The 14,458-nt window shown below is 37.3% G+C and overlaps 1 protein-coding gene across 1 annotated transcript in view; it reads left to right on the forward strand.

The window, feature by feature from the left end:
* The first annotated feature begins 1,832 nt into the window (after positions 1-1,832).
* LOC109420660 (villin-like protein quail) overlaps positions 1,833-14,458 on the forward strand; it is a 66,932-nt gene continuing 54,306 nt past the window's right edge. Inside the window, exon 1 of the mRNA XM_019695082.3 lies at positions 1,833-2,383. The gene's annotated coding sequence lies outside the window, so the exon portion shown is untranslated. The remainder of the gene's footprint in view (positions 2,384-14,458) is intronic.

The raw sequence follows: 14,458 nt of genomic DNA on the forward strand, positions 1-14,458 counted from the left end.
AAAAATGTTTGTTGGGAGGTCACTATAGTTCCAAATGACCTCAGAGTATCCGAAGATTAAATACTTTATGATTCAGATGTAAAAACTTATTGATCCATATAAGATCTGTAAAAAACGGTGCATTCTATAAAATGGTAGTCATTTCCGGTTGTTCTGTTAAAATTTCATCAAACGTGGGCTTTGTGGCCGTGCGGTTAGCGGCGGCAGTCGTCTAGGCGTATCGTCAACCTCGGAGTGTGGGTTCGATTCCCGCTCCAGTCGGTGAAAACTTTTCGTCAAACGAAAAATTCATCACTGGGCCACTGGGTGTTCTGTGTGTTGTCCGTTGTCTAGTGTAAGTAATGTGTTCAGTCTGTGCAGCCTCTGGCTGAAGACGGTGTGAATTGTCTTTTAAAATCGGGTAAAAATGGAAGAAAATAGAGCCAAATGAACATCAAATTTTGAGTGCGCAAAATACGTTAGGGCGCAAAGGTTAATTAAGTTTAAAGTTTAATAATTCGAAAAAAAAACGCCTGAAAGTATGCAATTTTTAATATTGTTAAAGCATTATTTTTAACAAATAAAAATGACCCTCACGTTGATCAATTTCACCCCACTGATCAATTTCAGGGGTCTCCAGTTAGCCTAGTGGTTAAGGCTTATGGATCGCCAATCCAGAGACGGCGGGTTCGATTCCCGTTCCAGTCGGGAAAATTTTCTCGACTCCCTGGACATAGTGTTTCATTGTGTTTGCCTTCACAATATACAAATTCATGCAATGGCAGAGGCAAAGAAAGCCCTTCAATTAATAACTGTGGAGTGGAAGTGCTCAAAGAACACTAAGTTGAAGCGAGGTAGGCCAAGTCTCAGTGGGGACGTAGAGCCATACAGAAGAAGGAGAAGAAGATCTATTTCACCCAAAATCATGGTACCGCTCTTGACGAAATAAAAATCCCTACATCCTACGGCCAATAATTGTGAATCACATGTAAATCAAAAGGTGGTACCCATTTAATTAACGTAAGAGTCTACTGACAATTGGCAAGCTAAAAATAAATAGGCTCAGTAGACAAATAGACATAAATGCGTATTAGCTATTACTGTACGTACAAAGTGGAATGAATGATTTATGTTCACAATTATTCTTGTATTTGTCTGCTAAGGATTATGTTTGTGAAGCGGAAAAATGCATACGGTGAGGACGAGAAGTAGGCATCAAAACCAAATCAAAACGCATTTTCCAATCAGACCTCATTCATCAAAATCAACCGTCCTGACTGGCACGAGTATACCGAACCGATACTGGCTTCAAGACAGAGGGCGTTGGGAAAAATGAGAAAGCCATATTGTGCTAGCCCTATACATACATATTACTCTGTTATGCCAACGATTTATGGACGCCAAACATGTTGATGATGATGAAAGTGAGTGAAGCTCTACCAGTCAGCTCCAACTCTGATAAAAGGGAATATGAGGTAAAATGCAGCATCATTAAGCTGAATAATTTACGAATTTAGGTAGTGAACATATTTTTAAAATTAATTGATTTTTGAATTTGAACATGAAGAGCATATAGGGCACTGCATGAAATTCTCTCCTTCTGTTTCACTCTTACAGAAATTTTGTAAACAACAAGGCCACGAAACTTCAAAATCCCATACAAAATCAAAACAGTGCATTGCCCTATTGGCATGTAAGAGCATCAACAACCAAGCGTCTCCATTTGGTTACCAAACTCCTTGGAAAGACTGTTATCACCAATGTTTCTATGGGATCGGTCATTTTCTTCACAGCGTGCATTTTAAGCCTCGTTCCGCGATCATTTGTATCGCAAGCCTTGCAGTTCGATATGAGTGATTTACCTCTCCATAAAAATCTCGCTTTTCTCGTACTCTGGCGTCTTAAGCTCGCGCCCTTTTTCCCTACAGTTACACGCCCAATGCACAGGAGATAGACGTGTGCTCTACCAAGCCAAAAGATAGATTTATACTCTTTTGCAGCTCCACCGTTTACAAAAGATCTTATCGCGATTTAGTTAATAACAGAGCATCGCTGCGAAAATATAGCTCTCCGCCGACTCGCGTATCGCGTGCTTCCATCCGTCCGTTCGTCCGCGATTGCGCCACTGACTGGCTCTTGCGACAAAAAAAATCTATCATATCTTCCCGGGATGAATAAATCATTGCGTCGAACTGGCTCTGACCACCACCAACCGCCAGAATGTGCCCTACAACAGTGTACTACAGTGCAGCAATAGTGTGTATTTACAGAACCAATCGGACTGTGTGAGCATGACGAATTTATTAGCATATTCGTCGTTCGGTGGAGTGACCGCAGCCAGCAACACACGGTCGAATGGTTCTACCGGTCGACGACGAGCGGTGATCTGGGGCCGGTTCATAATGTAGAGTAAAAAATTGTCAATTGTCATTGTGTGTTTGTTGGACGATTCGATGCAGCAAGCAGCGCACCTTCTATCGAGTGTCTCCATGTCTCCAATCTCCATGCATACATAGTCAGTGATCCGCAAAGAACGCATCGCCCATCGAAAGGGGGGAGGCGGTTCGTTGGATGTTGTGTTTGTGTTTAGATCCCATTGTGATGTTTCGTGATTGAAAAGTCGGCAGTTAGTGATACCTAGGGTGGGCCAGCAACAGGAAGCTATTGCTTTATAAATAAAATTTTACTAATCGATGAAGTTCCAATATGTATCTAATTTCCGCACTATGCAAAAAGATAGTCCAGTAAAAGTGAAGTAATGATTCTGCATGTGCAGTTCGCAGAGGCTGCCCATTGTTTGCGCAGTTAAACATATAAACAATCTATGAAAAATGCCAGATGACCATTGATAACTTTCTAATATTCTTTAGACGCATACCAGAAAACCACAAAGCAGTCATTTGGATCCATGAAAAATTGTCGAATGGTCCCTTGTTTTCGTAAAATTTAGTAATAAGGAATTCCAGAACTTCATAAACTGCTATATGAATCCTAGAATGATTCATAAAAAATAGGAAATGATCAATAAAAACGATTGATCAGGTAAACGAATGATAAATCATAGGAAATGACCTTCAAAATTCCAGAAATGATTCAGTCGATTTAGGAAATGACCCATATATGTACAATACATACTTACATTGCAAACTTTACGAAAACGTCGTCTGGGTTTTATTGGAACCATTTTTGTATGGATAATTTCAAAAAAAAAGATATGGATCGTTTTCATATTTTCTATGGATCATTTTTCATATTTTCTGTGGATCATTTTCTATTTTTAGAGATCATTTTATGGATTGTTTCAGTCATATCATGGCATGGTCTATGAAATTTTGGAATTTCTAATTGCCTAATTTTACGAAATGGAGGGAGCATTCGACGATTCTTCACGGATCCAAATGACTGCTTCATGGATTTCTGGTATGCTTCTATGGCATAGTTTCCCAAACTGTGGGTCGCGACTCCCCAGGGGGGTCCCGGCCTTCATTCAGGGGGTCGCGAGGGACAGTAAAATATTTTACTGTAACAGAGATCAAATGTGGGAATTTCTATGGGGAGTCGCGAAAACTACGTCTGCAATAGGGGGTCGCGCGTCCTGAAAGTTTGGGAACCTATGTTCTATGGAATATTCAAAAGTTATCTGATCATCAGGCAATCTTTTATGGATCAATCGTGACTTTTTATATGCAAAATAAAGGCAAATACCGGTAACGTTTTTCGTGCTTTTGTTGTTTTTCAGTTTGCGACATAACTTGTGGATAATGGAGGAATTTTACGTGAGCACTCTACTTGGCAACCAGGAAACTTTGCAAATTCCTAACTCTTGCGTAATTTTGGAAGGAATACCTATTGCAATCTTCAAAGAAATCCAAGTAAAAAATTCCCGAAGAAAACCACAGAGAAATTGCTGAAAAAAAAGAAATAGGGGGGGGGGGGAGTGTAGGTACTTTGTTAAATACTTAAAGGAATCCTAGCAGAAATAGCTAGCTTGAGAAGCTCTAGAATGATTTCCCTGGATAATTCCTATCGATAAATTTTAGAAGAATCTCTGTTCAAATGCTAGGAAAAAAAACCACAAGCAAAATTCTCTAAGATATACCTGGAAGAATACCACGAGGAAATCCCGAAGGTATCGCAAGAGTAGGGATGGAAAATGTCGCGGAGTTTTATGAAAAAAAATGTAGTGGCTTTTTCTATTTACACCACTTCCGGTGTAAATTTCTATTCGTATGCATCACCAGTCCATAACGCCGATTATTAATGGATAATCAATGATGGCTTTGATTAATATTTCCAACTAATTGCACATTTCGCAACCCTGAGCAAGAGACCCCCCGCAAATCTACAGAAAGAGAAACCCATTGAGAGTATATTACAGGTGGGGAAGAAGAAGAGATGACTATGTATTAGTAAGGAAAGAAAAACGTGAACACAAATAGTGACGTCACTATTTGACACGCGTTTTTATGGGAGCTCGCTTTGCTTGTAGTAGTGACATGTTTTGCACCAGACACGGATCTCACGCACACGAAGTATCTTCTTCCCCACCTTTATTAGACTCTCATTGAGGGAAACCTATAGAGAAATCCTGGAGAAATCTCCGGAATTTTTTTTTAAATAATTTAATAATTTTTTAAAACAATTTAATGCATTGGATGCATTTGGAATGCATTGCATCCCATGGGAAATAATGAAAGCAGCCATACATTTCTTTAAATCCCTTGTGAGATCTCTGGAGGAATAAATTCCTCCCAAGTGATGATGATGAACCTGGACGTGTTAGTGGAATGCATATAAGGAAAAAATAGGGTTAAGTACTGTTTCTTTCAATTCGACTAAGAATTTGCATCCTTTGACAGATATGCATTTCGACCTCAACTGTGAGGTCGTCTTCAGTGTCTCATACTTGACTCGTCTCCCAAGTAACACACAAATCACGGGAAAGTCATGGAAGCGTTCAGGGGATAGACAAAATTATCGATATAGGCTTACATTTCACTTTTCGAAAAACAAAGATTAATGAACTGTAACTTTTCGAAAAGTGCATCAAAATGTTTCTATTTTTTACTGTGAATTGGTCAACTATTTGTCTATCAATGGTCCAAATTGGAAAAGATCGGTTTATTGAATCCGGAGATATAACTGTCCAAAACTGACTATCATTATCATATTATCATGCTTTTTTATAGAATATTTCTAAATTCATGTAGAACAGTTCGATATTTCCCAAACTTGGATCATTGATAGACGACTGGTTGACTTGCTTACAGTAAAAAAAGGATTTTATGCACTTTTCGAAAAGTTACCGCTAATTTCACATTTCTTTTTGGAGGAATCCCAGCAGAAATGCCTCAAGAGGAAATTCTGAAACAATCCATCCACCATATGAAATTCCAAGATAAATCCTTGAAGTAGAAGTTTCTGGGAAAACTCCAGCAAGAATTTCCTGTGGTATCCCAGCAGGAGTTTCTGAAATATTTCCAGGAATTACTATAGGAGGTACCACAGGGAAAATGACTGGAAAAATTCTTAGGATCATATCTTAAACGATTCTTATAAAAATCCCGTAAGAACTCCTGTATCTCAGCAGAACTTGGAGGAATTTCAGTAAGAATTTCTGAAGAAATCCAACCACTAATTCCATTAAAAATTATGGGAAGAATTCCCAGAAGAATTGTTGATGAAATCCCTGCTAGAATCTCTGAAAGAAATGTTGGAGAAATTAGTGGAAAAATCCTGACAGCAACAACCGAAGCAATTCTCTTCTTCTTCATCTTCTTCGGTCATTTGGCATAATGGACACTTGGCATAACAATAAAGGATGCATTTCGATTTTGCCAAATATCCATTATGACAAATGACCGTTATAGCAAATGTCTGTTCCCTTTTTTATGTCATGTACCACGGTCCCAGAGCCGTACCATATTGAACGAAAAGTTTCACGTCTAAACTAATACTTTTTGGTCTTCAGGAAGGTTTCTTCATATTTTTGCAAATTTCTTCAATATTGTATTTATTGGATGGTCCAATCGCAATCCCCGATAAAAACTATTTAGTTTTTTTTTTGGTTCAGGCAAGGCAATGAAGTGTTCTACAATTATTATTATTATTTATTTTGTTGAAAAGCACTTTACTCCAATCAATTTTTCCGAACCAAAAACCATAGTTCTTTCTCTTAAGGTTGAACCAGACATAAATTTTCAAAGACAAAATTTTTGCTGACATCAACAGATGTTTTTTTTTAATAACTTTTTATTCGCTGATTTTTTTGTGAAAACTTTATTTAAAAAAATATTGAGGGTTTTATTCTTTTTTGATTACTAAATATTTCAAAATAGCGCAAATATGGAGATTGTCAATTTTTTGGTACCAAAAAGCTTTTTCCTTTATTAAAAGATAAAAATATGAGCTTTTTTATTGCTCTTTATATCCAGAGAATCCATTTGCACCGTTCTGAAATATTAAGTTTCAAAAATAATTCATTTTTTAGATGAAAACCCCAAATAACTACAAAATGAGGATATAGAACTATGCTGTCTTTGCGAAACATGTTGAACATGCTCTGAAACACATTTGCAGCAGGTGCCACCAAAACATATTTTTAAAAGAATGATATCTCTTCTTGAACCAAAAGCGATATAATTATAGTTCCTTCTGCAAAACAATTTGGAATCAAGTGCTTTTCAACTTTGGAACATTGATTTTACGGAAAAAAAGTAAAAATTTGACATTATGGTTTCGACAATTATTTGGACCACCCTAATTTTTCAATATACACGGTAAAAAATCTGCACTGTGATATAAACTGATTGGCACTTGAATTCGCACTACTGTTCAATCAGTTTGTTATCAATTACATATTATTTGACAAAGAACATCCAATGCCTCTTCAATTTTAATGTAACTTCACATCAATTCGTTGTTGACAATGTTTTGATTTCAAAACTAAAATTTAAAAAAAAAATGTGTACAGCCGCACCCAGATTCGATACCAGGACCTTCAGAGTCACGATCAACTATTTTACCACTACACTGCTTCACATCTGTTAGAGAGGTGCGAATCGAAGCGAAGCACTTTCTACCGACTGTCATCTATATTTACTTTCATGCCCAAAACAGTCATTACCAAATCAACAACTTTTCACTTTGGATCGTATTGCTTTTTACAGTAGTGCAAATCGAAGGGATTTTCTGTTGATTTCTCTGGTGGGTTTGTTTTGGTCCTCAAATCAACACTGACAGCATTGCGATCTCAAAGGAAAAGCACTTCTGATCATGTTGATTACGACATTGAATAGCTAAGGGATTTTTCCCTTACATCTAGCGTGCAGAATTTTTACCGTGTAGAAAAGAATGTCTTGAGAATATGAAGACACTTTTCCGAAGATAGCATATAGAAAAAAAACTAATAATCTAGGAGTAAACAATTTTTTTATTCTTCAACGACTCAACCTAATTTATAGCTCTTTTTGTCCACTGGAGCACTGCGTGAGCGATTCCAATTGACAGCTACTTGGGCAGCGCCTAAATGTATTATATGCTAATTCAGTAACAAATTTTGAAAACGACGTATAATCAATGCTACAACATTGATTATACGTCGTTTTCAAAATACTAAATAGAATTGGATGCCTTTGCGCTGCTGCCACTTTTCCACCCTATCCATGGTACACTGAAATAAATTATAGAGTAACATAAACTATTCAAGCATGTTTAATATTACCATGCCTTATAATAGTAATGATGACTATGTTTTCAATAATAATTACTATGTTTGTCTTAAAATTACCATGATTTGACAACCTGACAAATAGTAACCAGTACTATCAAACGTAGTTACTTTGATTGTACATTTACTGTTCGGTAGAACTAAATTTATGCTTGCATTTACTATGCCCATAGTCAAAACAATCACTTTGAACTTCGGAAGTTTTTCAAGAAATTTCTTCAAGTGGCCATCTTTAATTTGTTCAATTTGTTGTAAAATGTGCCCACGGTAAGTTTGTCTATTTTGAACAACAGTTCAATTTAATAACATTGTTTATCAATTAATCAAATCTATACAACAAGATCTATACAACAACATCTTATGTCATCAAAAATGCCCTAGACAGCTCCCAGTTGTAAATCCATTTACAAAATTCTTTGTTCCAGTGATCAAACCGCTGCTCTCGACGCTGCTACCCGGAAAACCCGAACTTATCACCAGCGCTTCCGGACATAAAACCAGAGATCGAGCAGATCGAGGTACTTCAAATGAAGTCGTATCAGGAGCCTCCGTTTCTTTCAATGGTAATACGATTGGCACCCAATAAGATGCCACGCGATATTGCCACTTTTACGCCAGATTAAAGGATCCCTGGACCTTCCATGCAAACTCCAAGGCGGTCCCCGTAACCCTTGGCGAAACCACCAGCCCGAAGTACACAAATCGCCAGCACATGGAATTCCTGTGGCAGTCCCAGAGGGGTATTTTCGCTAATATTTACTTTTCCCCTTGGAGAGCTAGTGCCGAATCTGCCACAGCAGCAGCTCCCGGACACCGTCGCCCTATTCCATATAGATTCCTCGCAAAACTTTCAACCCCTAATATACGTAATAAGTTTGATATTTTAAAACGGCATCATATTCTCTCATGTTTTTGGGTTATTTGCTTCTTTGACACTAATGCTGTAGGAGTTGAGCAAAAAATATTAAAATTCGGGGAAGCCAAATGTGGCCTAAAAACTAGCTTTTCGGAGGCAATCACGTTGTGGCGCGAAATTGTACTGAACGTAGTAGCTTTGCTTCCTTGTAGTTTGCCTAGGCTACCCCCTACTACGGGTGATAACAAACAAGCGTGATGACAGGTGTTGGCTATCATATCAGTGCTGACGCGATGCCACTTTTTGCGCGCCAAAGCGTGATTGCACCCGAAAAGCTAGTTTTTAGGCCACATTTGGCTTTCACGAATTTTAGTAATTTTTGCTCAACTCCTACAGCATTAGTGTCAAAGAAGCAAATAACCAAAAAACATTGGAGAATGTGATGCCGTTTTGAAAAATCCAACTTATTACGTATATTAGGGTGTTCCAGAACGAAATCTATCAAAAAATCAACTTTTTAAGGTTTTTCTGATTACAAATGTGATAATTACACATGTTTCCTTCAATTTTATAGGCACACGTTGTTTGGAGAAGTTGTAGCAAACAAGTATAGCTTTCAATTTCTGTCAAAAGAATTAAGTTTTGACAAGTTTTAGTGTAGTTATGATTTTTTGAAGTTCAAAAATAATCGAAAAACACAAAATTGATTTGATGCACCTCTTAATTTCAATGGATTTGGCTGAAATTTTGACCAGTTACTTCTTTCAGGATGCCAATCAAAATATGGGGGTGGACTTGAGAATCAGAGAACATTTTTGAAAAGCTGGACAGGCCTAATGCACATAGTAAAATTAACTACGAAATGTGATTCAAAACACTATGAAATGTAAACATAAAGTGACATAGTAAATTGAACCCTGCACATGGTAGTTTCAAGCAAAAATCATGGTCTATCAAAATCAAGTAGTAAAAGTGTTTTGGTTTAATGGTAAGTTTCCAGTTCCCAAGTAGAGCGCTCAAGTAAAATTCCTCCTTTTTCCGTAAGTAATTTTGACATTTGTTTAACCGACAGCATTTTTACGAAACGATGCTGTAAGAAGGATGTGAAGAAAAGGGCACTGCATAACGGCGGTTGCTAGATAAATTGTTCGTTGTTCGTGTGGCGTTTCGTGACCTTGTTGTTTACGATTTGGACTTAGAGAAATTTTGTTCGTTTCCTCAGGAAGTGTGATTGAAATTTAAATTTAATTTTTGCGCGCGTATGGGGAAAATCCAGATAGTGAGATTTCAGCGCCACGGTGTCAAAATCTCGATTTTTATCGAACTTTCATGTACCTCGACGAGAAAATATTTTATCGGTGAAAATTTTCCCATACATTTTGTATGGGACGTTTTTTGGTTAAAATCAGTATTTAATTAATTTTAGTATGGAAAATAGCCAAAAACTTAGATAAATCAAAATTTCCCCGATGGAATATTTTAAAACTTTCCAATTATAAAGTATAGCCAAAATGCTGACTTTCTGTGAAGAAAGATCCGAGGTACATGGAAGTTCGATAATAATCGAAATTTTGACACCGTGCAACGGAGTTCCAAGGGAAATGCTAATGAGAGACGCTGGGATTCTGAGGGAACTTTTAATGGGTGTGTGAAGAATTAGCCTAAGCTAAAATTCACAAATAAAAAGAAATTAAAAAAAACTTAATGGTATTACAGCGAGAACTATGGTTGGATACTAATTATAAATTCTGCAATATTGGAGTTCGGACTACGGTGGGAGGAATTCGGCTGGGACTCTGACGGTTACCTTGTGGAGTTTTAGATGAAATACGAGGTAGGCCAAGCTTCAGGGGAATATAATGAAGAACCACGAAAGATTCTTTGTGATGAATCTTTTGGCATTCCGTACGAAGGTTTTTCTTTGGGGTTTCACAGAAAGTCCTCTTGAATTTCTTCCAGATGTTCCACCGAAAAATCCACCTGAAGTTCGCAGGGGATTCTTATAAAATGTCTCTGAGATTTTCATTAGAAGTTCTACAAAAAATCCCTCCGTGAGTTTCTTCTAATTCAGGATTTATTTATTTTGTTTTTATTTTTTTTATTTTGGGATCTTCTAGGAGTTCCTTCAGGGTTTTCTCCAGAGGTGTTTTCTAAGATTCTACCAGGAGTTTTTTCGAACTATTCTGCAATAATTTCATCCGGGATTTCTTAAGTATTTTTTATCCGGGGTTCACTCAGATATTTATTCGGAGATTGCCGCAGGAATTCCTTCCGGGATCATTTCAGGAATTCCTTCTAGGATTTCTATAGGAATTCATTCTTAGATTCGTCCTGGAGTTCTTTCAGTGATTCTTCCAGGATTTCTTTCTAAGATACAACTTTTTGAGATTCATCTAGGTTTTCTCTGGACGTTTCTCATGTGAATCCTCAAAGAATTCCTTTTGTCATTCCTCTAGCTTCTCCCGGGATTCCTCCAGGAACTCCTTCTAGGTTTCCTCTAGGAGTAAATTTATGGGTTCCTCTCATAGTTTCTTCTGGTATTTTTCCAGGATTTTCTTCTAAGATTGCACCAGGAGTGGCATCAGGGACCTCTCCAAAAATTTTACCCGGGGTATCTTCCAGGAATTTTCAAAAGTTCTTTTCGGAATTTCTTCAGAACTTCCAGACTCCTGGAAAATAAGTCAAGGTTCTTCCAGGAGTTCCTTCTAAGATTTGTCCAATAATTTATCCAGGATATCCTTCCGGGATTCCTCCAAAAAATTCTACTGGGATTCCTTGCAGATTACATAATTTGGAATTCATTCTGGAAGTTTCTTAAATTTTGCTCATGGAAATACTCCAGAAGTTTTTTTTTTATTCTTTATGGAAGTACTCCAAGACTTGCTCTTGAGTTCCTTATAAAATTCCTCCAACAGCTTCTTAAGGAATATCTCCAGCAGTTTTGCAGGGAATATCTACACGAGCGATTTCAGAGATTCTTTCAATAGTTTCTTCCCAGATAAAAATCTGAAGACATTCCAAAAGGTTCTGGAGAAATAATAAAAAAAAACTCGTGAAAGAATCCCTGAAAGAACTTCTAGAATAATTTCATATGAATCTTCTGGAGGAATCTCGGAAGGAATTTCTAGAGAATTCCATGAAGGAACCTCTGAAGGAATCCCGTATGGAGTTACAGGAGTAATCCTGGAGAGAACTCCTGGAAGTTCTGAACAAATCCTAAACAAATTGCTGGAATAATATCTGAGGGAACTCCCTTAGGTATCCCAGAAAGAACTCCTGGAGCAATCCTGAATTAATTTCGAGAGAGATCTAGGATGGAATTTCCGGAGGAATCCCAAGCAGAAATTCTGAGGGAATCCCAGAGCAATTGTCGTAGGGATCTCGGAACGAATTATTGGAATTCAGAAAGATTTCATAATAAAATGGTAAATGACTAATTTTTTACCAGGAATAGTGTATTACGTAAAGCTAATACTATACAAATTTCATCAAAATCGGTTGAATATTGGTGGAGATATCGTTGAAACAAGAATTTTGCCATTTGAGAAGTTTCTTCACCGTTATAGCTCTAGATTCAAAAATACTGAACCGATTTCAATCAAAACTGTTCTGTATGTAAAGTGTACATGTAGAAATATTGTGTAAAAATTTCATTCAATTTGATCTAGCCGTAATAAAGTTATAGCCGTATATGTGGCACAAAGTCACAATAATCAAAAATGTTTTTTTTGTATCGTGACATTCACACAGTTATAACTTGAAAAGTTTTCAAGCAATTTGGCTAAGAACAGTTTTTATAATGGTTTTACAGTTTCAAATGCTAATAAAAATCGGAACAGTCATGACAGTTGTACAAACAAAATAGTACACACGGAATAAAATGGTTAAAATGTACCTAAAATATGCCTTGAAGCGATTTGAGTTTTGAATACTAGAAAAACGTATTGAACCGATTTTAAGATTTTTTTACCAGTTTATTGATACTCTGTTAAGAACTTCGAGTCAAATTTTCAGACGTCTTGACGAGTTACATCAAAATTATAGCCTTATTTTATGATATTAACAATATCTGCGCCAATACCAAACTGAATTTGTTGTCATTGTTATGGTATTAGCTACACATTATATATTATTCCTGATCAAAAAAATATTTGATTTTGTGAACGCAATCATAAGCTATACATTATTTTCTGTGTCCAAATTTCATCGAATACAGTCTTTACTTCTCATGGTTCTAGTGCACCATAGAACATTTTATTCAACAAACGAAATGAAATGATTATGATGCAACAGTTTTTGGAATCATTGTCTTCTCATCAGCTAAACTCAAATGCTATTTACTTTTTTCAATAGTCGAACTATTTATAAACAATTCAGTTTCGGGGTGTCTTTATAAATTTTTAAACTACGTAACGGCAAATTATTCAACCTCAAGAAATTTAATCTCGTGTTCAGATGCAGCCATGCTGAGGGACGACGGAGCACACATTATAGAGCGACACGGCTAAATACTAATGCACACTGTGAACGCGCAGGCGCGAAAGAAGAAACACAAAGAAAGAGAAATGCCCCTTTTAGAGTATCGCCACGGGAGTCCTCATCGCTATCCCTATTATACCACTCCTTTTCGGGTGCTATTTCAGGATAGCACCCCACCTTCCCACCAGTGGTTTCTATTTTGGGTTTAGGGACTTCAAAAACATATTGATTTTCCACCGTGCGTTGCTAAAAGTGGTCCTCATTTTTTATCGGACGTATAGTACAAAATGAAGCAAATTAAATATGCCCAAACTTTTGATGAATCTTGCATAAAATGACAAAGGCATAAAGGGTCACAGACAAGCACACGTAACACTTCTAACATTTCGTCACATAGTTTTATTTTTTTTAAAGAACATTTAAACCAAATATTCTGTAGTTTGCAAATTGCTCGCAAACGGCGCTCACATAATTTTTGCTCCTGTTTCACGTTCGCTCACTACCGGCACCTATTGAGCGTTTTGTGAAATAGCGTGTTTGGCATTGGGAATTTTGTTTACATGACGATGATTTTAATAGCAATTTCTTTCAAGTGATACGTTTACTATTCAAAATCATAGTCGCGGAAATATATTCTCCCTATCCAAAAGGACTGAGTTTGGCCAATAGAGTGGCCAATCATAAACTAGGTGACAATTTTGAGCGAATGTAAAACGCTGCGTGCCCCACAGATGGGCAGTTGGCCAACTATTAAATTTTTAAATAAACCGTTGAATCGGTGTACGTGGGAATTATTAGTGTTGTCTTGAGTGTTGCGTCTGTTTGTTTGTGATAGGGTGCTGGAAAACATCTAGTCACGTAAGACAAAATCAACATTCACCTCTTGCTTTATTGATCCACTGCTGTTCATTTTCAACACCACTGCTCAGCTCATTTCATCGCAAAATGTAAATAAAGAAAGTGACGTCACACAAACCATCGGAATAGCAACTCAGTGCAAGATTTGAGTGGGTCCCCAAATGTGGAAACCCATCGCTAATCCTATGTCGCGTCCTTATTTTTCATTCCCGTTTAGATACCACCGGTGTAAACATGGGTCCCTATTCAGGGCCCGGAAATAGGGATAAGGACCCAGATAGGGACGCCCGTGGCGATGCTCTTACTCACGGAATAATACATCGACATATTATTCCGTACGGAAAATCAACAACATGACTGACAGCATCGCATGACAGTGCCATCTGTTGGCAAATCTTTCTGGCTGTGAATTACTTATCAACTGCGAACGCCTAAGTAATTTTGATTGCAAAAGTTTTACGTGAGCATTACTTGTCCTATCCTTTTACACAGTACTTATCAGGTGGAAACCAGCCATAACCCTCGATACAGTCAGAGTTACCATGTCCCTTTTTTCA

This window comes from Aedes albopictus, chromosome 2 (genome assembly GCF_035046485.1).
Source record: "Aedes albopictus strain Foshan chromosome 2, AalbF5, whole genome shotgun sequence".
Lineage (NCBI taxonomy): Eukaryota > Metazoa > Arthropoda > Insecta > Diptera > Culicidae > Aedes > Aedes albopictus.